A 27699-nucleotide genomic window follows, 5' to 3' on the forward strand; every position below is an offset into this window, starting at 1 on the left:
AGTGTTTTGGCAATATGTTCTTTTAAGTATTCATTCAATTTGACATCTCTGGCTGAGCCAAGAGGGCATTTAAGAGTCAAGCACCATGCTGTGGGTTCTGAGGAAGGGTCACTCATCCCAAAACATTAACTCTGATTCTCCCCACAGATACTGCCAGATCTGCTGAGCTTTTCTAACAATTTCTGCATGTTAGTGAATCAAATGATCCTTTCCTCCAACAATTGACTGTGGTTTCATGGTCATTATTATACTCACAATTCTGATTTAAAAAAAAATTAAACTCAAATGCCACCATCTGCCAACAAAAGATTCAAACCCAGGTTTCCAGGACATTACCTGGACCTCTCGCTTAATAGACAAACAATAATACCGCTCAGCCATTCCTTCCCAGCCAGCTATCAATAAATCCATTAAGATTTTGTAACAATCATCAGTGGTTACTTCGAGGTAGGCGTCAGTTAGCTGGACCCCCTGGTTTGTAATGCAGGGTAATACCAATGGTATAGGCTCAATTCCTATACCAGCTGAGGTAATCACGCTTCTTCTCAACCTCTCCCCTCACCTGAGGTGTGGGGACCCTCATGTTAAACCACCATCAGTCATCCTTCTGGGCGAACAGCCCTATGGTCTGGTGAGCCATCGCTGTTGGACTAGCTTTTTATTCTAGACATGTATTGGACAGGACCTTCATTACTGCCATGGCCCCGGCCCATTAGCTTGGGGTTCTGGGTAACTAGTCCAGTGACATTGCCATGATCCCCCCTACATTTAGTGATTTTTATTTCTTTCACATTCATACCTTTTCATTAACAGAAGAGAATTGCGTTGTTCCGGTTTCTGATCGCAGCATTGCTCGAAAGATAAAAATGCATGGATACCAGGTAAGAATAAGAAAGGGCCACAGCGAGACCCAGACTTCATTCAGTATGGTTCCGAATGGCCTAACTCAGACATATGTAACTGACTAGAACAACGGAATGATCTTTCAGTTAGAAGGCATCAGTGTCCTCAGACAGCGGGAGTAGGAATGAAACCTTGTGGGATGACAAAGAGCAGGGGTTTGTTTGATCATCTTATTAAAGATGAAATAGAAAAGACAAACCTGGAACACCCTGCAGTGTTAGAAGATAATAAAATGTGAGGCTGGATGAACACAGCAGGCCAAGCAGCATCTCAGGAGCACAAAAGCTGACGTTTCGGGAGAGCATCTGCAGTTCCCATTATCTCTGACACCCTGCAGTGTTGTTAGGGCAGCTACAGGTCTGTTGGTAATGTTGTCATGTCTGAATCTGGCTCAACCTTCTCGCCCCATGAACTGGCACATGTAATTCCAAGCTGATGTTCCTATTGGGGGACTGACACATAGCAATCCTACAGTGTGGAAGCAGGCCATTCAGCCCACTGAGTCCTCATTGGCCCTCCAAAGAGCATCCCATCCAAACCTACCCAACATCCCCCTAATCACACTGCATTTCCCATGGCTAATGTATCTAACCTCTACATCCGTGGACACAATGGGCAATTTAGCATGGCCAATCCACCTAATTTGCACATTTTTGGACTGTGGGATGAAAGTACAAACTCCACACAGACTGTCACCCAAAGGTAGGATTGAACGCAATGAAGCAGCAGTGTTAACCCCTGAGCCACCCCTGTTCTGTCTGCAGTCTGCTGACAATGAGTTATCTTAATTGACATCAGAGATAATGGGAACTGCAGATGCTGGAGAATCCAAGATAACAAAGTGTGGAGCTGGATGAACACAGCAGGCCAAACAGCATCTCAGCATGCTCCTGAGATGCTGCTTGGCCTGCTGTGTTCATCCAGCTACACACTTTGTTATCTTAATTGACATGTTGTCTCCATGATGAGACATTAAACTCAAATCAGACCATGACCCCTGGTTCTGAACACATCCACAATCAGGAACATCCTCCCTGCATTTACCCTGTCTAGTTATTAGAATGTTAAGGTCACTGGATTCAAAATGGTAACTCTGATTTCCCTCCACAGGTGCTGCCAGACTTGCTGAGCTTTTCAAGCAATGTCTGATTTTGTCTCGGATTACCAGGATATACAACTCTTTGTTTTTTCACTATCTGCCACGTTTGATTCCAATTAGCCCCCTGATTTCTATTGATTCCAGTTTTACTAGTGTTTCTTGATTCCAAATTTGGTCAAATATGGCTTTGATGTCAAGGGCTGTCAGCCACACCTCTGGAATTCAGCGCTTTTGTCCATGTTTGAACCAAGGCTGTAATGAGGTCAGGAGCTGAGTGGCCCTGGCGGAACCCAAACTGGGTGTCACTGAGCAGGTTATTGTTGAGCAGGTGCTGCTTGATAGCGCTGTTACTGACACCTTCCATCACTTTACTGATTTTCGAGTGTAGACTGATGGGACAGTAATTTTCCAGATTCGATGTGTTCTGCTTTTTGTGTGCAGGGCAATTTTCCACATTGTCGGGTAGATACCAGTGTTGTAACTGTACTGGAACAGCTTGGCTAAGGGAGCGACAAGCACTGGAGGACAAATCTTCAGTACCATTGCGGGAAAGTTGTCAGGGCCAAACCATTTGCAGTATTCCATACCTTCTACTGTTTTTTGATATGTGGCTTTAATCGAGTTGCCTGAGGACTGGCATTAGTGATGCTGGAGACCACTGGAGGAGGCCTAGGTGGATCATCTATTCAATGCTTCTGGCTGAAGATTGCTGCGAGTTTCAGCCTTATCTTTTGCACTGATATACTGGGCTTTTCCATCATTGAGGAAGGAGACATTTGTGGATCCTCCTCTGCCAATGAGTTGTTTAATTCTCCACCACAGTTCACACATGGATGTGGCAAGACTGCATGATCCGTTGGTTGTGGGATCACTTACCCCTGCATATCACTTATATAAGATAACAAGGTGTGGAGCTGGATGAACACAGCAGGCCCAGCAGCATCTCAGGAGCGCAAAAGCTGACGTTTCGGGCCTAGACCCTTCATCAGAGAGGGGGACGGGGAGAGGGAACTGGAATAAATAGGGAGAGAGGGAGAGGCGGACCGAAGATGGAGAGAAAAGAAGATAGGTGGAGAGGAGAGTATAGGTGGGGAGGTAGGGAGGGGATAGGTCAGTCCAGGGAAGACGGACAGGGCAAGGAGGTGGGATGAGGTTAGTAGGTAGGAAATGGAGGTGCGGCTTGAAATGGGAGGAAGGGATGGGTGAGAAGAAGAACCGGTTAGGGAGGCAGAGACAGGCTGGACTGGTTTTGGGATGCAGTGGGTGGAGGGGAAGAGCTGGGCTGGTTGTGGGATGTGGTGGGGGAAGGGGAGATTTTGAAGCTGGTGAAGTCCACATTGATACCATTGGGCTGCATGGTTCCCAGGCTGAATATGAGTTGCTGTTCCTGCAACCTTTGGGTGGCATCACTGTGGCACTGCAGGAGGCCCATGATGGACATGTCATCTAAAGAATGGGAGGGGGAGTGGAAATGGTTTGCGACTGGGAGGTGCAGTTGTTTATTGTGAACCGAGCGGAGGTGTTCTGCAAAGCGGTCCCCAAGCCTCCGCTTGGTTTCCCCAGTGTAGAGGAAGCCACACCGGGTACAATGGATACAGTATACCACATTGGCGGATGTGCAGGTGAACTTCTGCTTAATATGGGAAGTCAATTGTTTTGCAGAACACCTCCGCTCGGTTCGCAATAAACAACTGCACCTCCCAGTCGCGAACCATTTTAACTCCCCCTCCCATTCTTCAGATGACATGTCCATCATGGGCCTCCTGCAGTGCCACAATGATGCCACCCGAAGGTTGCAGGAACAGCAACTCATATTCCGCTTGGGAACCCTGCAGCCCAATGGTATCAATGTGGACTTCACCAGCTTCAAAATCTCCCCTTCCCCCACCGCACCCCACAAACAGCCCAGTTCATTCCCTCCCCCCCAGCATCACACAACCAGCCCAGCTCATCCCCTCCCCCCACTGCATCCCAAAACCAGCCCAACCTGTCTCTGCCTCCCTAACCTGTTCTTCCTCTCACCCATCCCTTCCTCCCACCCCAAGCCGCACCTCCATCTCCTACCTACTAACCTCATCCCACCTCCTTGACCTGTCCAGCTTCCCTGGACTGACCTATCCCCTCCCTACCTCCCCACCTATACTCTCCTCTCCACCTATCTTCTTTTCTCTCCATCTTCGGTCCGTATCCCCCTCTCTCCCTATTTATTTCAGAATCCTCTCCCCATCCCCCTCTCTGATGAAGGGTCTAGGCCCACAACATCAGCTTTTGTGCTCCTTAGATGCTGCTAGCCCAGCTGTATTCATCCAGCTCCACACTTTGTTATCTTGGATTCTCCAGCATCTGCAGTTCCCGTTATCTCTGTATATCACTTGCTGCTTTCGCTGTTTGGTGTGAGAGTAGTCCTGTTTGCTGGCTTCACCAGGTTGACACCTCACTTTTTGTTATGCCTGGTGCTGATCCTGGCATACCGTCCTGCACCCTCCATTGAACCAGGGTTGGACGCCTGGCTTGGTGGTATAAATGCAAAAGATGTAGGAGCAGAAGTAGGCCATTTGGTTAATCAAGTGTGCACAGCCATTCAGTAAGAACACTATTGTTCGAGTACTATAGATGGGTCAGTTTTTGTCCAGTGTGTGCAGGAGGGCTTCCTGACACAGTATGTAGATAGGCCAACAAGGAGCGAAGCCCCATTAGATTTGGTACTGGGTAATTAACTCGGCCAGGTGTTAGATTTGGAAGTAGGTGTGCACTTTGGTGATAGCGATCACAATTCTGTTATCTTTAGTGATGGAAAGGGATGGGTGTATACCACTGGTCAAGAGTTATCGCTGGGGGAAAGGCAATTATGATGAGATGAGGCAAGATTTAGGGAGCATAGGATGGGGAAGGAAACTGCAGGGGATGGGCACATTAGAAATGTGGAGCTTATTCAAGGAAAATCTCCTGTGTGTCCGAGTTAAGTATGCACCTGTCAGGCAGGGAGGAAGCTGTAGAGCGCGGGAGCCGTGGTTTACGAAGGAGGTGGAATCTCTGGTCAAGAGGAAGAAGAAGGCTTATGTTAGGAAGAGATGTGAAGGCTTAGTTCGGGCCCTTCAGGGCTACGAGGTAGCCAGGAAAGACCTAAAGAGAGAGGTCAGAAGAACCAGGAGGAGACATGAGAAGTTGTTGGTGGAAGGGATCAGGGTAAATCCTCAGGCTTTCTATAGGTATTTAAGGAATAAAAGAATGACGAAAGTAAGATTAGGGCCAATCAAGGATAAAAGTGGTAAGTTGTGTGTGGAGTCAGATGCGATAGGGGAAGCACTAAATGAATATTTTTCAACAGTCTTCACTCTAGAAAACTACAATGTTGTCGAGGAGAATACTGAGATACAGGCTACTAGACTAGGTGGGATTGAGGTTCACAAGGAAGAGGTGTCAGAAATCTGACAGAGGGTGAAGATCGATAAGTCCCCTGGGCCGGATGGGATTTATCCTCGGATCCTCTGGGAAGCCAGGGAGGAGATTGCTGAGCCATTGGCATTGATCTTTAACTCGTCATTGTCGACAGGAATAGTGCCAGATGACTGGAGGATAGAAAATGTGGTTCCCCTGTTCAAGAAGGGGAGTAGAGACAACCCTGGTAATTATAGACCAGTGAGCCTTACCTCAGTTGTTGGTAAAGTGTTGGAAAAGGTTATAAGGGATAGGATTTATAATCATCTAGAAAAGAATATATTGATTAGGGATAGTCAGCACGGTTTTGTGAAGGGAAGGTCGTGCCTCACAAACCTTATTGAGTTCTTTGAGAAGGTGACCAAACAGGTAGATGAGAGTAAACCGGTTGATGTGGTGTATATGGATTTCAGCAAGGCGTTCAATAAGGTTCCCTACAATAGGCTATTGTACAAAATGCGGAGGAATGGAACTGTGGGAGATATAGCAGCTTGGATCGGAAATTGGTTTGCTGAAAGAAGACAGAGGGCGGTAGTTGATGGGAAATGTTCATCCTGGAGACCAGTTACTAGTGGTGTACCGCAAGGGTCGGTGTTGGGTCCACTGCTGTTTGTCATTTTTATAAATGACCCGGATGAGGGCGTAGAAGGATGGGTTAGTAAATTTTCAGACGACATTAAGGTCGGTGGAGTTGTGGATAGCGACGAAGGATGCTGTAGGTTGCAGAGAGACATAGATAAGCTGCAGAGCTGGGCTGAGAGGTGGCAAATGGAGTTTAATGCAGACAAGTGTGAGGTGATGCACTTTGGTAGGAGTAACCGGAAGGCAAAGTACAGGGCTAATGGTAAGATTCTTAGCAGTGTAGATGAGCAGAGAGATCTCGGTGTCCATGTGCACAGATCCTTGAAAGTTGCCACCCAGTTTGACACGGCTGTTAAGAAGGCATACAGTGTTTTCGCTTTTATTAATAGAGGGATCGAGTTCCGGAACCAAGAGGATATGCTGCTGCTGTACAAAACTCTGGTGCGGCCGCACTTGGAGCATTGCGTACAGTTCTGGTCACCACATTATAAGAAGGATGTGGAAGCTTTGGAAAGGATGCAGAGGAGATTTACTAGGATGTTGCCTGGTATGGAGGGAAGGTCTTACGAGGAAAGGCTGAGGGACTTGAGGCTGTTTTCGTTGAAGAGAAGAAGGTTGAGAGGTGACTTAATTGAGACATATAAAATAATCAGAGGGTTAGATAGGGTGGATAGGGAGAGCCTTTTTCCTCGGATGGTGACGGCGAGCACGAGGGGGCATAGCTTTAAACTGAGGGGTGAAAGATATAGGACAGATGTCAGAGGTAGTTTCTTTACTCAGAGAGTAGTAAGGGAATGGAACACTTTGCCTGCAACGGTAGTAGATTTGCCAACGTTAGGTACATTTAAGTCTTCATTGGATGAGCATATGGGCGTACATGGAATAGTGTCGGTTAGATGGGCTTGAGATTGGTCTGACAGGTCGGCACAACATTGAGGGCCGAAGGGCCTGTACTGTGCTGTAATGTTCTATGTCCTGTGTTCTAAGATCACAGCTGATATCAAAAATAATCGACTCCACTCTCCTGCCATTTCCCCATCACCCTTGATCCCTTACTGATTCAAAATATGTTCGTCTCAGCCTTGAATATATAATGACCCAGCCTTGGCAGCCCTCAGTGGTAAAGATTTCCATAGATTCACTAGCTGCTGAGAACAGAAACTGATCCTTATCTCTGTTTTAAATGTATGACCTCTTCTTCTGAAATTTAGGCCTCGTATTGCATGGGCTGGATCCTCCCACAAAAGGAAACAATCCTCTCACATCTATGCTGTCCAGTCTACTCAGAATGTTTGTGTTTTGACGCAATTGCCTCTCATTCTCCTAGTTTTCAATGGTTACAGGCCCAACCTACTCAACATCTCTTCATAACACATCAGCTCAGGCATCATCAGAGGTGTAAGAAAGTCGATATTTCAGTTTAGGACGCATCTTCAGAACTTCTGCTAAAGGGTCCCGATCCGAGATGTTGACTTTCCTGCTTCTCTGACGCTGCTTGGTCTGCTGTGTCCTCCAGCATCTGCAGTTCTTGGTGTCTCCTCATAAGGCAGTCCCTCCATACCCAGGAACAAGCGATTCAACCTTTTCTGGATTGCCTCCAATTTCGTTTATCTTTCGTCAGATAAAATGGTAGAGTGATGGTACAACTGGCCATCATTTTGCAGATTATGTTCGAATGCAGTTCTGCTGATTGTGATAGCCCACTATACTTCTTTGATATCTCATTTTGACTTGTTAGATCTGTTCTCCAATTCAGCATGGTGATAGTGTCACAGGATATGATAAATAGTATTCTCAAGGTGACATCAGGACTTCACCTCCACAAGGCTGTGTACTGCTTTCTCCTATTGATAATGTGATAAACAAGGTATCTGCAGCAAACTTTGGAAGGCTGTATTCCTAGAGTCCCTACAGCCCACTCAGCCCTTTGAGTCCACACAACCCTTCTGAACAACATCCCACCCACCCCTGTAACTCTGCATTTTTTTACCATGGCCAACCCACGTAGCCTACACATCCCTGGACATGATGAGGCAATTTAGCATGGTCATGCATCTAACCCATGCATCTTTGAACTGTAGGAGGAAACTGGAGCGCCAGGAGGAAACCCACACAGACACGGGAAAAATGTGCAAACTCCACATGGATTGTAGCCTGAGGCTGGAAATGAACCTGGGTCCCTGGTGCTGTGAGGCAGCAGTGCTAAACACTGCTGCCCAATTGTTGCCATTGTTATTCCTGTATTATTTCCACAGATCAGTCTGAAATGTTTTCTCTTCAATTATTTATTTAATTTTTTAAAGTGGTCACCTCTGTTTCAGTAGCTACCTCAGGTGACATCTTTCTCACGATGAAATATTGCTTTTGGCTTCCTGCTTTATAATAATCCTGTTTAAGTCTCATTAATGGACAGCAAACAAATATAAACTGTAATCACTCTTTATCTTCAAACTTTTCATGGCCTTTGAAAAGGTTAATTTGATGTTCCCTTCCCCTGTATATCTGTAATATTCTTGAGCTTTCAGGTCTAAAAAAAACCTAGATGCTCCTTGAGTTCTGGCTTTTTCAAACTCCTCAGTTTAAATTGTTCCATTATTGGTGGCTGAACTGTCAGCTGCATGGGCTCTGAGTTCTTAAGCTGTTTCTCCCAATCCAATTCTCTTTCTCCTCCCTCCTCTTTCAAAGCACAAACCTTAAAATCCACTTCCATTACCAGCATTTAGAAATCAAAGAAAATGGGAGATGGAGTAGGCCATTCAGCCCATCGAGACTACGCCACCATTCAATATCATCAGGGCTAATCATCTAGCCCTGTTGCTGCTTTCTTTTGATCCCTTTAGCCCCGAGAATTATATCTAACTCTTTCTTGAAAACACAGTCTTTTGGCCTTGACCACTTCATGTGGCAGAGAATTTTACCATTCCTTGCAAGAGGAAATTTCTCCTCATCTTGGTCCTAAATGGCCTACGCTATATTCTTAGACAATGACCCCTGTTCTTGGCCATCAATCTGAATATTATTATGTTCAAGAGATTTGATGTCAAAGCTACCTGATGTTTTATGGTCAGCATTTGTTACTCATGCCTAATTGCCCTTGAAATAAGTGGCTTGCTAGAGTCATTTTATGCGGTAGTTTGCAGTTAGCTACTTTCCTGTGGATATGGAGTCGCACATAGGCCTGATCAGAGAAGAATGGTGGATTTTCTTCCCTAAAGGATTTGAGTGAAACAAAGAGGGTTTGATGCAGAATAAATTCTTGATTCACGACTACCATGACTGGTACCAGTTTCCAATACCAAATGTCATGAATTGATGTTAAATTCCATTAGCAGACATGGTCTTGTGCCCCTGATCATTAACTCTGGCCTATTATTTAGTAGTATTTTTTAATTTGTTTGTGGGACATGAGCTGGGCCCACATTTATTGCCCGTCTCTAATTGCCTCTTAAGAAAGTGATGGTGTGCTGCCTTCTTGAACCACTGTAGCTTGAAAGTTGTAGGTAAGCCCACAAAGACGTTGGGAAGGGAATTCAGAATTTTGATCCAGCACCAGTGAAGGAACAGCGATATATTTCCAAGTCAGGATGGTAAGAGGCTTGGAGGAGGACATGCAGGGGATGGAGTTCCCCGTCAGTAATATCGAGTAATATTTTTCTTATGCAGCTCCCCCACACCCCAGGGTCTAGGTCCAAAACATCAGCTTTCCTGCTCCTAAGATGCTGCTTGGCTGGCTGTGTTCATCCAGCTCCACACCTTGTTATCCCTTACCCTTGTGAGGAGCATTCAGTCATTGCACTGCATGAAAAGTGCTGTATAAACGCAAGCTGTCACTGTAACTTGCCCTGTGCCAGTAAACATCTTTTCACTCTCACTCCTGCTTTCAAACTGATGGATCATTACTTGACTCTTTTTGAAATTTGTGTTTCTTTGACACCATAAAAACCGAAAGAACTGTGGATGCTGTAAATCAGGAACAAAAACAGAAGTTGCCGGTAAAGCTCAGCAGGTCTGGTAGCATTTGTGAAGAAGTAAAAACAACTCTACTGAGCTTTTCCAGCAAATTCTGTTTTGGTTTCTTTGACACCATGTTTCCCCTGTCATGTCATCACTGGGATGTGTGCCTGAAGGGTTAACCTCGAGTCGCATATGTCCAGAGCCTTCACTTCCTCTCACCCACACATCTCACCATGTCAGATTGAGAAGAACTCTTTCTTTAATTTCAAAAATATACTCAATTCATAAAAAAAATCTTTGTATTGTCACAAAAGCAGTTCAGTTCGACACAGTTGCACATCAAGTAAATAAACAAAATTTTGGACTCCTTTGGACAAAAATTGGACTTTGACTCCTTCCAAAGAAAACCAAAGACTTCTCTTATGTGTACAATAATAATAGTGATTTTTTTTGTGGCACTATGAGTGTCTGATAACTGAATGGACCCCATTTACACTCAGCAGGAGGACCTCAGACCATAGTCTTTCCCCAACGTACCTTAGCAGCAGCCTCCCCAAGTTTTAGTGCGTCCCTCAGCACATAGTCCTGGACCTCGGAATGTGCCAGTCAGCAGCACCCGGTCATGGTCACCTCCTTGTACTGGAAAACCAACAAGGTTCGGGCACCAAACAGTGTCTCTCACCGAGGTGACAGCCCTCCAGGCACAGTTGGTGTTTGTCTTGGTAGTCCTGGGGAACAAACCCGGATCACAGAGCTGTTGGAGACAAAGCTTGAGAAAAACCAATGCATCTTCCTGCAGACTTCCTTTGCAAAGGCACATTCCAAATGGAGATGAGAGACAGTCTCTACCACCCAAAGCTGCTTCAAGGGCAGTGTGTGGTGGTGCAGACCAACCAGGCACACATAAAGGGTCTCACAGGTAGTGCTCTTCTCACCACCAGCCAAGCTATGTCTTGCTGCTACTGGAAAGTTCTGGCGATGTTGCATTCTGACTTTGGCAGTCTGCTCAGGGAACCAGGTGACAGGACCCACCCTTTCCTTTTCCCTCAGGGTCTCGAGGACACGGAGCAGATTAAGAACACAGTGTACAAACACTGCTTTCAAGCAGGTGCTACTTGCTGTCACACACAGTTAATCTCCACAGTGAGAAGGCCACTTTAAGGTGGAATTGTACTCTTCAAAAAGCATGTGTTTGGAAAGTGGATGCAGAGAGGTGAAAAGTGGAGCTAAAGTAACGTAGAGGCAACAGCAACTGGTTTGTTCATCCAGCCTCACATTTTATTATCTTAGCAACCGGTTTGTGTTGGTCACTAAAAAAGCAGATTCCTAGATAATAAAATGTGAGGCTGGATGAACACAGCAGGCCCAGCAGCATCTCAGGAGCAAAAAAACTGAAGTTTCGGGCCTAGACCCTTCATCAGAGAGGGGGATAGGGTGAGGGTTCTGGAATAAATAGGGAGAGAGGGGGAGGCGGACCGAAGATGGAGAGAAAAGAAGATAGGTGGAGAGGAGAGTATAGCTGGGGAGGTAGGGAGGGGATAGGTCAGTCCAGGGAAGACGGACAGGTCAAGGAAGTGGGATGAGGTTAGTAGGTAGGAGATGGAGGTGCGGCTTGAGGTGGGAGGAAGGGATGGGTGAGAGGAAGAACAGGTTAGGGAGGCAGAGACAGGCTGGACTGGTTTTGGGATGCAGTGGGTGGAGGGGATGAGCTGGGCTGGTTGTGTGGTGCAGTGCGGGGAGGGGACGAACTGGGCTGGTTTTGGGATGCGGTGGGGGAAGGGGAGATTTTGAAGCTGGTGAAGTCCACATTGATACCATTGGGCTGCAGGGTTCCCAAGCGGAATATGAGTTGCTGTTCCTGCAACCTTCGGGTGGCATCATTGTGGCACTGCAGGAGGCCCATGATGGACATGTCATCTAAAGAATGGGAGGGGGAGTGGAAATGGTTCGCGACTGGGAGGTGCAGTTGTTTATTGCGAACCAAGCGGAGGTTTTCTGCAGAGTGGTCCCCAAGCCTCCGTTTGGTTTCCCCAATGTAGAGGAAGCCACACCGGGTACAATGGATACAGTATACCACATTGGCAGATGTGCAGGTGAACCTCTGCTTAATATGGAAAGTCATCTTGGGGCCTGGGATAGGGGTGAGGGAGGAGGTGTGGGGGCAAGTTTAGCATTTCCTGCGGTTGCAGGGGAAGGTGCCGGGTGTGGTGGGGTTGGAGGGCAGTGTGGAGCGAACAAGGGAGTCACGGAGAGAGTGGTCTCTCCGGAAAGCAGACAAGGGTGGAGATGGAAAAATGTCTTGGGTGGTGGGGTCGGATTGTAGATGGCGGAAGTGTCGCAGGATGATGCGTTGTATCCGGAGGCTGGTGGGGTGGTGTGTGAGAATGAGGGGGATCCTGCTCGGGCGGATGTGGCGGGGGCAGGGTGCGAGGGATGTGTTTCGGGAAATGCGGGAGACGCGGTCAAGGACGTTCTCGACCACTGTGGGGGGAAAGTTGCGGTCCTTGAGTAACTTGGACATCTGGGATGTGCGAGAGTGGAATGCCTCATCGTGGGAGCAGATGAGGCAGAGGCGGAGGAATTGGGAATAGGGGATGGAATTTATGCAGGAGGGTGGGTGGGAGGAGGTGTATTCTAGGTAGCTGTGGGAGTCGGTGGGCTTGAAATGGACATCAGTTACAGGCTGGTTGCCTGAGATGGAGACTGAGAGGTCCAGGAAGGTGAGGGATGTGCTGGAGATGGCCCAGGTGAACTGAAGGTTGGGGTGGAAGGTGTTGGTGAAGTGGATGGACTATTCGAGCTCCTCTGGGGAGCAAGAGGCGGCGCCGATACAGTCATCAATGTAACGGAGGAAGAGGTGGGGTTTGGGACCTGTGTAGGTGCGGAAGAGGGAGTGTTCCACATAACCTACAAAGAGGCAGGCATAGCTGGGGGCCACCCCCTTTGTCTGTAGGGAGTGGGAGGAATCGAAAGAGAAGTTGTTGAGGGTGAGGACGAGTTCGGCTAGGCGGATGAGGGTGTCGGTGGAGGGGAACTGGTCGGGCCTGCGGGACAGGAAGAAGCGGAGGGCCTTGAGGCCATCAGCATGCGGAATACAGGTGTTCCTATCTCTTTAAGAAGTTCAGACATCTTCTTAACGATGCAAAAAACAACTATTGTTAACAACTGTAATGTACGAAATCACATTACATATTCATATGCATGTGTAGCTTTTGAATAATAAACTCTGGCAGCATTTAACATCTAAAATATACGATAAATATCAGCTTGGGCAGGAAATTAAACATTCTTTTAAAAAAAATGGAAAAAAATCAGTGTGTAGATTAAAAGACAAAATTACACACACTGGATAATGCGCGGAGTGAGTTGATTAATTTTTTTTCACTGAATGCAGAAATCTTTCAGCAACTTCACGTGTGTTTGTGTGTGTGTGTGTGTGTGTGTGTGTGTGTGTTTGCACACATGTAGGCACACAAATCTTCCAGAAAAAATTGTTACATTTCAGAATGCAGCATAGTGCTATCTAGTCAGCAAGCTGTCCTTAGTTACACTGAGCTCTGCACTTAGACTGCTTGTCAGAGAGATGATGGGTGAATGGTAAGGTCTGGCTGTAAAATAATTGAATTTTCATATCAGAGAGAAACAGAGCCCAGCAGACAATGAAAGTGCTGAGTCTCGCACTGTTATTTGCAAATACCCTTTGCCACATTACTTGAGGTCCAAATGTACATTTCCGATTTTTTTTTCTCTCTCTCTCCCCATGCCACATGCCCCTCCAGTATAGAAGCGCCTGTGTGAGAACTGAGCCTGATAATAAGTAGCCAAATCTCACATTATTACAATACTAATTTGCCTGCTGAATCAGACACAGTGCTGCTTCTGTACTTTTGCCAGTCTGAATATAACTAAGCTTTAATTACGTTTCTCGAACTCTGCCCTTTTTTAAAGGCAGACCGACAAGGTGCTTGGAGGATGGGACTGGGGAAGGCTATTCGACCATTCGAGCTGGTTCCTCTCTTTAATGAGACTATGGCAATCTGAATCCATCCACTTGCCTTTGTCAACATTGGTTGAGGAAAGCTCAATGGTTGCAAGTTGACCGAATTCACAAGCACTTTATTTTATTCGTTCACCTATCAGGGTGACATTGGCTGGGTCAGCAATTATTGACCATGTCTAATTACTTCTGTGAAAGGGGGTTGGCGAGCTGTCTTCTTGAATTGCTGCCATACATGTGGTGTGGGTACACTCAATGCTGTTAGGGAGCGAGTTGCAGGCGTTGTTCCCAGTGACACTGAAGGAACGGCCTTATATTCTGAATTCGATTTGATTTACTCATTGTCACATGTATCTTGTTACAAAACGCAGTGAAAAGTGTTGACCAGTGTCACCACTCCCCAGGGCCACCTTAAAACACTGAAAAATAAACCACATCAATTCAGAATATGAAATGAAGAAGTAAAGAAATTGTTCAACTTCACAGCCCTTTGTGCTGGGTGTTCCACTGTGGGCCATGGGCCGAGTGGCCAGGCACAAACCTCCTTCATCACGCTACTGCCGCCGGTATGAAAGTCACCCGCCCTTTTGTGCCATGTCACCTCCACCGAAATATTCGGTGCCATCTTGATGACACAGTTGATAAGAAAACCAGAATGTTTATAAAAATGCCAAAATGAAGGAAGCAAAGCTAAACGGAATAGGAAGCAAACAGGCATTAAAATCATATTTAAGATTTGTGTCCATATGGTGGCCAAGCGGAGGCTCGCAATTCAATGAAACTAAAAGTGCATTTTGTTTTATGTTTATAGAACATAGACCATTACAGCACAGTACAGGCCCTTCGGCCCTCGATGCTGTGCCGACCTGTCATACCGATCTCAAGCCCATCTAACCTACACTATTCCATGTACGTCCATTTATCAATAGCTTTAAGTTCCATCTTGGGCACACTGCTCTTCAACTAATCTGTATTACTTGCTCAAAGATTTTTCTTTATTTGTGCAGAGGAAATATGTGTTGCCGGTGTTATTGCCCATCCTGAATTGGCCAGAGGGAAGTTAAGACAGTTAAGAGTTAATTGCTGTGGGTCTGGAGTTACATGTAGGCCAAACTGAGTAAAGACGGCAGATTTTCTCAGGGTCATTAGTGAACAAGTTGGATTTTACAGCAATTGGTAGTTGTTACAGTGAGAGCAACTTTTTATTAAATTCAGATTGCACCATTTACCATGATTTCACACATCCCCAGAACATTAACCTGGGGCTCTGGATTACTTGTTTAGTTATATTAACACTACACCATCAACCTCGCGTCCCAACCACCACCAATGCCCCATAAAATCACAATACCGCAGATACTGCAAATCTGGAACAAATGCAGAACACGCCAGAAACGTTTAGCAGGTCTGGCAATATTTGTGAAGGAAAGCAGTTATGTATACCACCTGGAAACCGATATCCTTTTCAGCCCACCGGCACCCACAGCTACCTAGAATACATCTCCTCCCACCCACCTTTCTGCAAAAATGCCATCCTCTATTCCCAATTCCTTTGCCTCCACCACATCTGTTCCCAGGATGAGGCATTCCACTCCCGTACGTCCCAGATGTCCTCATTTTTCAGGGACCACAACATTCCCCCCTCAGTGGTCGAGAACCCGCTCGACCATGTCTCCCGCATTTCTAGCAACTCATCCCTCACACCCCCTCCCCGCAATAATAACCAAAACAGAATCCCCCTCATCCACACGTACCACCCCACCAACCTCCATTTCCAACGCATCATCCTTCAACTCATCCACTATCTGCAACCCAACCCCACCAGCAAAGATATTTTTCCCTCCCCACCCTTATTTGCTTTCCAGAGGGACCACTCTCTCCGTGACTACCTTGTACGCTCCACACTCCCCTCCAGCCCCACCACACCTGGCAACAAAGTTTGGAGCTGGATGAACACAGCAGGCCAAGCAGCATCTCAGGAGCACAAAAGTTGATGTTTCGGGCCTAGACCTTCATCAGAAAAGGGGGATAGGGAGAGGGTTCATCCGCCTCCCCCTCTCTCCCTATTTATTTCAGCGCCTTCTCTCCATCCCCCTCTCAGATAAAGGGTCTAGGCCCGAAACATCAGCTTTTGTGCTCCTGAGATGCTGCTTGGCCTGCTGTGTTCATCCAGCTTCACACTTTGTTATCTTGGATTCTCCAGCATCTGCAGTTCCCATTATCTCTGACCACACCTGGCACTTTTCTTTGCAACTGCAGGAAGTGATACACCTGCCCCTACAACTCACCCTCATCCCAGGCCCCAAGACGACCTTCCACATCAACCAGATGTTCACCTGCACATTTCCTAATGTGGTATACTCTATCCACTGTTCCAGATGTGGCCTCCTCTACTTCAGGGAAACCAAGCGGAAGCTTGGAGGCCACTTTGCAGAACACTTACGCTTGGTTTGCAATAAACAACTGCACCTGCCAGTCACGAACTATTTCAACTCCCCCTCCCATTCCTCAGATGGCATGTCCATCTTGGGACTCCTGCAGTGCCACAGTGATGCCACCCAAAGGTTGCAGGAACAGCAACTCATATTCCGCTTGGGAGCCCTGCAGCCCAATGGTATCAATGTGGATTTCCCAAGCTTCAAAATCTCCGCTCCCCCAACCGCATTCCAAAACCAGCCCAACTTGACCCCACCTCCCAAACCTGTCCTTCTTCCCACCTATCCCCCCGTCTCACCTCAAGCCCCATCCCCATCTCCTAACTACTAGCCTCATCCTGTCCCCTTGACTTGACCATCCTCCCTGGACTGACCTATCGCCTCCCTACGCTCACCTTTACTGGCTCCACCTCCGCCTTTTTGACTTGTCTGTCTCCTCTCCAATTATCTTCTCCTCTATCCATCTTCTATCCACTTCACACTCTCTCCCTATTTATTTCAGAATCCCCTTCCCCTCCCCCATTTCTGAAGAAGGGTCTAGTCCCGAAACGTCAACCTTCCTGCTCGTCTGATGCTGCTTGCCTGCTGTGCTCATCTAGCTCTATGCCTTGTTATTTCAGGTTAAACAGCATTTAGATCCACGGCTTTATAAAGAAAGAAGAACAGTTGGAAAGTGAGGTTGTTACGCTAAAGCTGACGTTTCGGGCCGAGACCCGAAGAAGGGTCTCGGCCCGAAACGTCAGCTTTTGTGTTCCTGAGATGCTGCTTGGCCTGCTGTGTTCATTCAGCTCCACACTTTGTTATCTTGGATTCTCCAGCATCTGCAGTTCCCATTATCTCTTGTTACACTAAAGACTGATTAGAATTCACTTGTGTCTTGTATTCAAATCCGGTTGCCATAAATTTGTGAGAATATAAAAGCCTTATAGAGGGTTCAGAGGAAATGTTTCCTCGTGTGTGGATGACAGTAACCAGGGACCATTAATGGAAGACAAACACTAAGATGTCCTTTAGGGGAATATTTCATTCACTTGTCAGTCTTGGGTATTGCTAACTGAGCCAGCAGTAATTGCCCATCCCTTTGAAAAGATGGTGGTGAACTGCTGTGTAGATAGATCTATAAAGTCCTAAGAGAGGGAATTTCAGGATTTTGACCCAGTGACAGTGAAGGAGCGGCGATAAATTTCCAAGTCAAGGTGGTGAGTGACTTGGAAGGGAATTTGCAGGTGGTGGTTTTCCAATGTATCTGCTGCCCTTGTCCTTCTAGATGGAAGTGTTTTTGTTCGGAAAGTGTTGTCTGAAGATCTTTGGTGAATTTCTGCAGTGCATCTTGTAGATAGTACACACTGCTGTTACTGAGCATCATTGGTGAAGGAAGTGGAGGTGTGTGGAAGAGGTGCTAATCAAGCGATGTGCTATGACCTTGACGGTGTCAAGTTTCTCGAGTGTTGTTGCATCTCAATTATCCAGGCAAGTGGGGTGTATTCTACCACACTTCGGACTTGTGCCTTGTAGGTGGAGGACAGGCTTTGGAGAGACAGGAGGTGAGTTATCTGCTATCAGATTCAGATTCCGATCCAAACTTCTTCACTCAAAGAGTGATTAGCGTATGGAGCTTGCTACCACAGAGAATCATAAATCATAAGCAAATAACAGCACTGTATTTCAGGGAAAATTAAGCTTAAGTGTGATAAAGGAAGTGGAACGTTACAATGAAGAATTTAGATGAGAAAAATGAGAGGAGTTTTGAGGGGATCAGGAACACGGATATGGATTGGACGAGCCAAAAGACCTGACTCAGTGCCAACTGCCCTACATAACCTCATTTAATGAGGTTTCTTATTTTTGAGCAGAGTAGGTCAAGAGAGATTTATTAGATATGTTACAAACATTGCAACTGTTTATAGAATGTGGAAAAAAAAATGGTTCTGCTCACTAGAGAATTGGTAACCAGTGGACACAGGTTGAAGATAATTGGCAAAAGAGCTCAAAGAGAGATTAGGAAAACTGTTTTCATGCAGCAACATATTCTGAAGAAGCCTTGCATCTATATGACATATGTCAAGATGACTAGACATTTCAACGATGTAGCTTTGAAACACAGAGGTACTGAGGTTTGGCAGCATCAGTGGAGAGAGCAAGTAGAGATGACATTTGAGGTCCCAGTACCTACTCTTCAGAGCTGACGTTGCTCTAAAAATTGAAAGGAAGTATTTTTGAAGTGTAGCCATGATTGTAACATGGGAGATGGAGCAGCAGTTTGCACACAGCTGCATTTCACAAACAATTGTCAGAATGACCATTTAATCAATTTCGGACTGATGGATAATTATTGGCTCTGATGTTGAGGAAACCATCCTTCTCTTTGTCCTTTATAGTCACCTGAAGGGACCAACAGAGATGCAGTTTAATATTGCAGCTGAAAGATGGCATCTCCAACAGTGCAGTGGGGGAGGTGACAGCCCAGTGATATTCACACTGGACTGTGAACCAAGAGACTCAGGTAATGTTCTGGGGACCTGGGCTTGAATCCTGCCACAGCAGTTGGTGGAATATGAATTCAATAAAACTCTGGAAATAAGTCTCCAACGATGGGTGATTGTCATAAAAAATCCCATCTTTCACTAATGTCCTTTAAGGAAGGAAGTAACCATCCTTTCCTGCTCTGACCCATATGATTGTGTGACTCCAGACCCACAGCAATGTGGATGACTCCTCATTTCCTGCTGAGCAATTTGGGATGGCAATAGGTGCTGGCCTAATCAGTGGCACCCCCATCCAAACAAAATAAAACTCGGTAATTGTCAGTTACTCTTTGGCGATTATAATTGTCCGGATGTAGAGGTGCCGCTGTTGGACTGTGGTGAACAAGGTCAGAAATCACACAGCACCAGGTTATAGTTCAACAGGTTTATTTGAAAACACAAGCTTTTGGAGCGTAGCCCCTTCAGTTGAAGTGAGCAAGAAGCACACAGAATGCAGAATTTAAAAGTTCAAAGGGTCACACAACTAATGAGTACGTACCGAACAAACCCACGCTGCTGTTAAATCTTTAATAAGTTAGAAGGTTTTAATTGATTAATAAGTAATGTTCCACCCGGGAAATTCTGTGTCACTGGTCATGCTCCTTATGTGGCTGATGAGCCACTTGATGTCCCGCTCTGGAGTATGAGGCTGAACGTTTATGCTCAAGCCTTGGGTTGGCACAGTGACACACAACCATCTGTGTTAGATAGAATGGTGGCAATAACTGAATCACAGACCATGCCTATGATCAAATCAGACTCAATAATAAATTTATAAGGTCATTTGATCAACACTTGATAAGCAAACATTAGCAGGAGTACTTGGATAGATTGAGTATCAATTTGGCTTTGATGCACTGAATGACTTCCCCTCTGGATGAATCTATAATTCGAAGAAAGGTGAGCTCTGGGTGGTATCAATACTTCTGTTACTTCTACAGATAGCTGGTGAAAAACAGTGCTGGATGATCTCCACATTTTACTCTCTACAAGCTTATGTCATCCAAAACTCCACTGTCGGTGTCTTAATTCTCAGCCATTCTAGTTTCTCTACCAATCCTGTTTTAAGGTATCTGTTCTCCTCTAATTTTAGCCTCTTATGCATCTCCAGTTGTAATCTGTCTTCACTGGGGCCTTGTCTTCATTGTCCAGGTGTCACACTCTGAATGAACCCTAACACTAACCCTGACACTTTGTAAAGGTCTCTGCCTCTCTGCCTTGTTCTTCTCCTTTAACGTAAACGTTAATGTTGAACTCTTTGACCAAAGCCCATCTTTACATCCTGATGGGAGCCTTACCTGCCATGCCCAAATAGCAAAAAATGTCAGGAAATTTAAGTCCTGTTCCTGAACACGGCATATCCCATTTTGGTGTGTTTAACACTGGGGGCAGATTACAAGTTCATGTGTACATGGTTCTCAGAGGTTACTGGCCATTGACATGATCAATTGCCTCTGATCAAATCAGATTTGGGGTGCCTGAAATATCTGGAACAAGAAATGTGAAGATTGAGCCGGGTACAAGCCACATCTGAATAGCCAAGGTACCCCTTTGGAGAGTTGATGTATTCCTGTGGGTATGGTCCCAGGATACTTTGAGGTAGGGTTCAGTGACAGTCAGAAGTCCTTTGGAATTCTTAGATCTAGCACTAACTTCGTCACCAAGCCTGCCGATAAGGGTGGTGCTGTTGTTGTCTGGCATACTGCCCTCTACCTTGCAGAGCACCAGCTCTTAAAAACCTCCTCCTACCTTCCCTTGGACCATGACCCCACCATGGTACATCAGGCCATTGTATCCACTATGGTTACAGATCTCATTTCATCGGGTGATGTCCCCCCATTTGCTTCCAAGCTAATAGCCCCACAACCCCGCACAGCTCGTTTCTACCTCCTGCCAAAAACCCACAAACAGGACTGTCCAGGCAGACCCATTGTTCCAGCCTGCTCATGTCCCACAGAACTCATCTCTTCCTACCACGACTCAGTCTTCTCTACCCAGTCCAATCCCGACCCACATACTTCCATGATTCATCTGACCCATTATGCCAGTTTCAAAGCTTCCAGTTTACCGGCTCCAGCCACCTCCTCTCTACCATGGATGTGCAATCCCTTTACACATCCATTCCCCACCAGGAGGGTCTTAGGGCTCTCCACTTCTTCCTGGAGCAAAGACCTAAACCATCCTCACACACGACCACCCTCCTCCGCTTGGCCGAGCTTGTCCTCGTCCTCAACAACTTCTCTTTCAACTCCTCTTATTTTCTTCAGGTAAGAGGGGTTTCCATGGGTACCCGCATGGGCCCTGTCTCTTCGTGGGGTACGTGGAACATTCCTTGTTCTAGTCCTGTTCCAGCCCCTAGCCACAACTCTTTCTCAAATACATCGGTGCTACTTCCCTCTTTTGTCTAGAATTGGAACTCTACATCAATTTCGCCTCCAATTTTCACCCTGCCCTCACTTTCATCTGGTTTATCTCTGACACCTCCCTTCCCTTCCTCGACATTTCTGTTTCCATTTCTGGGGATAGATTGGCTACTAATATCCATTACAAACCTACTGACTCACACAGCCACCTGGACTATACATCCTCACACCCCATTTCCTGTAAAGACCCTATCCCATTCTCTCAGTTCTTCCGTCTCCGTCATATATGTTCAGATGAGGCCAAATTTGACAAGGGAGTCTCCGAAATGTCCACCTTCTTCCTCAACCGAGGATTCCCCAACACTGATGTCGACAGGGCCTTTGACTGGGTCCAACCCATCTCACACATCCACCGTCACCCTTTCTCTTCTCTCCCACAACAGTGATAGGGTCTCCCTTATCCTCAACTACCATCCCACCAGCATCCACATCCAGAAGATCATCAGATGCCATTTCCGCCACGTCCAGCAAGATGCCACCACCAGACACATATTCCCCTCCCCTCCCTTGTCCGCCTTCTGCAGGGACCGTTCCCTCCCAGGCACCCTGGTCCACACTTCCTTCGCCCCCAACACCTCCCCACAGCCCGACAGCACCTTCCCCTGTAACCGGCAAAGGTGCAACACCTGCCCATTTACCTCCTCCCTCCCCAGAATCCAAAGGGCCAAACATACCTTCCAGGTGAAGTAACACTTCACCTGCATTTCCAAGAATCTAGTCTATTGCATTCGCTGCTCACAATGTGGTCTCCTCTACACTGGGGAAACGAACCATAGACTTGTAGACCAATTCACAGAGCATCTATGTTCTGCTCGCAACAAGGACCCTGAACTCCCTGTTGCCTGCCCCTTCAATGCACCACTCTGTTCTCTGGTCAACATCTCTGTCTCCGGCTTGCTACAGTGTTCCAGTGAAGCCTAGCGCAAGCTGGAGGAACAACATCTCATTTCCGCTTGGGGACCCTATAGCCCTCCGGACTCAATATTGAGTTCAATAATTTTAGGGCTAAACTGTCCCATATCCCAGCACCCCCATCCCACGCACCAGGCCTTGTTACCACATAGCCTGTCACTCCGCACTCCTGTTGTTCGCCACAAACAGTCCCCATTAACAACTATTCACCCTCCCAGCCTGATCATTAGTAACTCCTTTGTCTGTCCAACTGTCTTTCTCCCTCTTTGGGCTCGATCCTATCATTTACTCCCTACCCCACCCACCTCCCTATTTTCTGCATGTAAGCTGACGTTTTCCAGCCATCGTCAGTTTTGAGGAAGGGTCACCGGACCCGAGACATTAACTCTGTTTTTTCCTCCACAGATGCTGCCAGACCTGCTGAGCTTTTCCAGCAACTTTGTTTTTGCCCTTTGGAATTGTTGACTGTGGAGAAATAATAAGTACATAAATGGTGCTTAAACCCCTCAGATCTATTCAACTTGCCAATATCACTCAAGAAGTGCCAAGGCCAGTCAGAGATGTTTGAACTAAAACAAAACTGCCCTTATTAACTGGCTAGAAAGGTAGTGACAAAAACAGAGGTTGCTCAAAAAACTCAGCAGGTCTGGCAGCATCTGTGGAGAGAAAACGGAGTTAGCGTTTTAGGCCAAGTGAAGTTCTGAAGAAGTGTCAGTGGACCAGAAATGTTAATCCTGATTTCTCTCCGCACATGCTGTCAGACCTGCTGAGTTTGACCAGCAATTTCTGGTTTTGTTTCTGATTTACAGCATCTGCAGTTCTTTTGGTTTTTTTTTAGAAAGATAATGAACTAGTTGTAAAATGCAGAGCTTTGCAGTTTACATACTGCAGATTAAACATTCCTCTGGATTGGTATGTCAGTGACTAGGGTGCACAATTTCAAGACTGTTAGCGAGAGAGTTAGAAGTGAGATGAGAAACTTCTCTACTCAGAGTTTTTGGGATTTGTAATGCGCTGCCTGGGAGAGTGGTGGAGGCAGATTCCCCAGGACAGCAGGATATATTTTTGGAAGGGATGAATTTAGAGGGCTACAGAGAAAGGGCTGTGGAGTGGGACTAGCTGGGTAGCTCGTTCGGGAGCCAGTACAGACATGATGGGTCGAATGGCCTTATTCTGTACTGTAGAATTGTATAAAAAATTGTAAGATCAAGAGCCATCAAGATCTGTCAAGGTGTGTTAAACCTGAGAAGATCTGTCAAGGTGTGTGGAACTGTAAAGAAATGTGAAGAATTGTCTCTACCTGCCAAGAACTGTCAAATTATCTTTTAAATGAATATGTGTGATTTTCAGAAGCATTATATAAAAATTATATCATATATATTGTTTGTATAATATAATGCGTAAGTATCTAATTTTGTAATGTTCTGTTCTGAGCATGAAGGTGTTGTCCATACTGGGTGAGTTGGTATGGTAGGGAAGGGACAATGTTTGATAGGTGAAGTAGGCACTAAATTGTCATGGGGGATAGATGGCATGGATTGGCATTGATTATGAATGGGGATTGTGTGGGAATAAAGGGGTTATAAAGGGAGAGGCTGGAGGAATGTTTCGTATCTTAATCCCTTATTCAAATTTTAGGCATAGTGATAGACCATCAAGGCAGGTTTTCTGTCCAATCTACCTTGGGAACTGGCTGCTTCCTCATATCTTCACAGGTGGTCCGGTTTAATGCCCAATCCAGCCCTTAACCCTGACTGAAAATGGGAAGAGTGGGTGGCTGCTTTTAAAGATTGGGTTGTGTTTCTGGGATTTTCCTGCCTCTGCATAGTTGACCCAGGAATAACGGTTAGGACTCCAATACTCGGTGATCAGACTTCATTCCTCCTTACACATTTTGTTTCTAATTCTCCTTCCAAGCACTGTGGGACACTTTTTTAGATTAGATTCCCTACAGTGTGGAAACAGGCCCTCCGGCCCAACAAGTCCACACCGCCCTTTGGAGCATCCCACCTAGACCCACCCCCCAATAACCCACACACCCCTGAACACTACGGGCAATTTAGCATGGCTATTCATAGATAGATAGAACATTACAGCACAGTACAGGCCCTTCGGCCCTCGATGTTGTGCCAACCTATCATACCGATCTCAAGCCCATCTAACCTATACTATTCCATGTACGTCCATATGCTTATCCAATGACAACTTAAATGTACCTAAAGTTGGCGAATCTACTACCGTTGCAGGCAAAGCGTTCCATTCCCTTACTACTCTCTGAGTAAAGAAACTGCTTTTGTGCTCGGGTCCGCCTCCCCCTCTCTCCCTATTTATTCCAGTTCCCTCCCCCCATCCCCCTCTCTGATGAAGGGTCTAGGCCCGAAACGTCAGCTTTTGTGCTCCTGAGATGCTGCTTTGCCTGCTGTGTTCATCCAGCCTCACATTTTATTATCTTGGAATCTCCAGCATCTGCAGTTCCCATTATCTCTGCCTCTGACATCTGTCTGATATCTTTCACCCCTCAATTTAAAGCTATGCCCCCTCATGCTCGCCGTCACCATCCTAGGAAAAAGGCTCTCCCTATCCACCCTATCTAGCCCTGTGATTATTTTATACGTTTCAATTAAGTCACCTTTCAACCTTCTTCTCTCTAATGAAAACAGCCTCAAGTCCCTCAGCCTTTCCTTGTAAGACCTTCCCTCCATACCAGGCAACATCCTTGTAAATCTCCTCTGCACCCTTTCCAAAGCTTCCACATCCTTCTTATAATGCGGTGACCAGAACTGTACACAATACTCCAAGTGCGGCCACACCAGAATTTTGTACAGCTTCACCATAACCTCTTGGTTCCGGAACTCGATCCCTCTATTAATAAAAGCTAAAACACTGTATGCCTTCTTAACAGCCCTGTCAACCTGGGTGGCAACTTTCAAGGGCCTGTGTACATAGACACCGAGCCTGCACATCTTTGGACTGTGGGAGGAAACCCATGCAGACATGGGGAGAATGTGCAAACTCCACACAGAGAGTTGCCTAAGGCTGGAATCGAACCTGGGTCCCTGGCGCTGTGAGGCTGCAGTGCTAACCACTGAGCCACCGTGCCACCCTGAGGAGGCTTTGTTTATTCATCCATGGGATATGTGCATTGCTGACTAGGCTAACATTTACTATCCATTCCTAATTGTCCAAAGGGCAGGGAGGAGTCAACCACATTACTGTGGGTCAGGAGTCACATGTTGGCCAGACCAGGTAAAGATGGCAGATTTCTTTCCCTAAAAGGATTTAGTGAACTAGATGGGTTTTTACAACAATGGTTACAAGGTCACCATTAGAGAAGCCTTTATTTCTTTTTCCGAGGATGCTGACCTCAGCTTGTACAAGGGGGCATAGCTACAAATTGAGGGGTGATAGATTTAAGACAGATGTCAGAGGCAGGTTCTTTACTCAGAGAGTGGTAAGGGTGTGGAACGCCCTGCCTGCCAATGTAGTTAACTCAGCCACGTTAGGGGCATTTAAACAGTCCTTGTATAAGCATGTGGATGATGATGGGATAGCGTCGGGGGATGGGCTCAGATTAGTTCACAGGCCGGCACAAAATCGAGGCGGAAGGGCCTGTTCTGTGCTGTATTGTTCTATGTTCTATGTTCAGACATTTTTGAATTCAAATTTCCTCATTGGCCAATTGAACCTATTTTCTCAGAGCATTAGCCTAAGGTTCTCTGATAGCCTTGTAACATTACTACTTCTCAGTTGTTTTCCCCTATGCAGGGACAGGCCAGATCACGGGGACAATGAATGCTAACAGGGTAAAAACAGTGCAAATGTTGCACTTCAATCATCTTGAATTGGTAACCTTTGAGTTAACTACTGAATGTATCACAGAGGCAAATGCATGTAAATGTTTGTTCTTACGGATATAAACATAATAAAGAAAGAGAAGTGAAACTTTGGGTTTAAACTTACAAATAATATCAAGATGGAATGCATGGAATTCTTTAGATAAATGAAAAACAAGAGAGGAGCCAAAGTGAACACAGAACCCTTAGAGAATGAAGCTGGGAAATAATGGGGGACAAGGAAATGGCAGCAGAGTTAAATAAATACTTTGTATCAGTTTTTGCAACATTCCAAAATAGTTAAAAAATCAAGGAAAAACGAGGAGAGAAAATGAATACAATAAATATCACTGAAGGGAAAATACTAGGGATAGGACTAAAGACCAATAAGCCCTCTTGACCTGATAGGATGCATCCTAGAACATTTAAAAAAGAAAAGAACTAGAAAGAAAGTAACTATAGAGATAGTGGATGCACTGGTAGTAATCTTCCAGGAATCCTTAGACTTTGGAAAAGTCTGAGAGGATGGAAATCTTTCACTCGAATGCACTTACTCGAAATGAGACTGATACAAAATGAATAACCTAACATCTGTTGCTGGGAAAATGTTAAAAGTCTGTTACAAAGCATGTAATAGCAAATCACTCAGAAATAAATAACATAATCAGTGTCAGCGTGGCTTCATGAAGGAGTAACTGTTCCTGACAAATTTATGAGGCTTCTTTGAAGAGGTAATAAGCATGGTAGATAAAGGGGAAGCAATAGATATCATGCATTTGGATTTTCAGAAGGCATTTGATAAGGTACAGCACATTTGCCAACTTATGAAGATAAGAGTTTGTGGGGTTGGAGGCAGCATAGAGGATTGGCCAATAAATAGAAAACAGTGAGTTATGATAAGGCGCGAATTTTCAGGATGGCAGCCTATAAATTTTAGAGTTATTTACAACTCTGTGGCACCACAGTTATTTACAACACATATTAATGACTTGGACAAGGAAAGCATAGACAAGTTTGCAGAGGACCGAAAAATAGTTGGGAAGCCTAGATGTGAGGATAACACAAAGGCGTTTCAAGAGGGATATAGACAGGTTAAGTGACCAGTGAACAACTTAGCAAATGGATTATAATATTGCTAAATATTAGGTATGTAGGGTGAATAGAGGAGTTAATATTATTTAAAATGAGAAAAAAATACTGCAGAAAGCTACAGCATTGAGGAATTTAGGAATTCTTGTGCATAAATCATGAAGAATCTGACATGTTTCAATAAAGTCGCCTCTTACTTTTCAAAAGGACAATAAGTGTCGATTAATCTAATCAACTTCTCCTCATAAAACCAGCCCTTCATACCTTGTAAACTTCTCTACCATCAACCTGTGAACTTACATCAAACTGCCTTTAATGCCAATGTATCTTTCTTTAGATACGATGTCCAAACAGTTCACGGTTTTCCAGGTGTGCTGTAATTTGTGCCTTGTGTAGTTTTAGCAAAACCTACCTATTTGTATCAACAACAAAACAGAAATTGCTGGAAAAACTCAGCAGGTCTGGCAACATCTGTGGAGAGAAAGTAAAACTTAATGTTTTGGATCCAG

This window comes from Stegostoma tigrinum, chromosome 15, assembly GCF_030684315.1.
Source record: "Stegostoma tigrinum isolate sSteTig4 chromosome 15, sSteTig4.hap1, whole genome shotgun sequence".
In the NCBI taxonomy this organism is placed as follows: domain Eukaryota; kingdom Metazoa; phylum Chordata; class Chondrichthyes; order Orectolobiformes; family Stegostomatidae; genus Stegostoma; species Stegostoma tigrinum.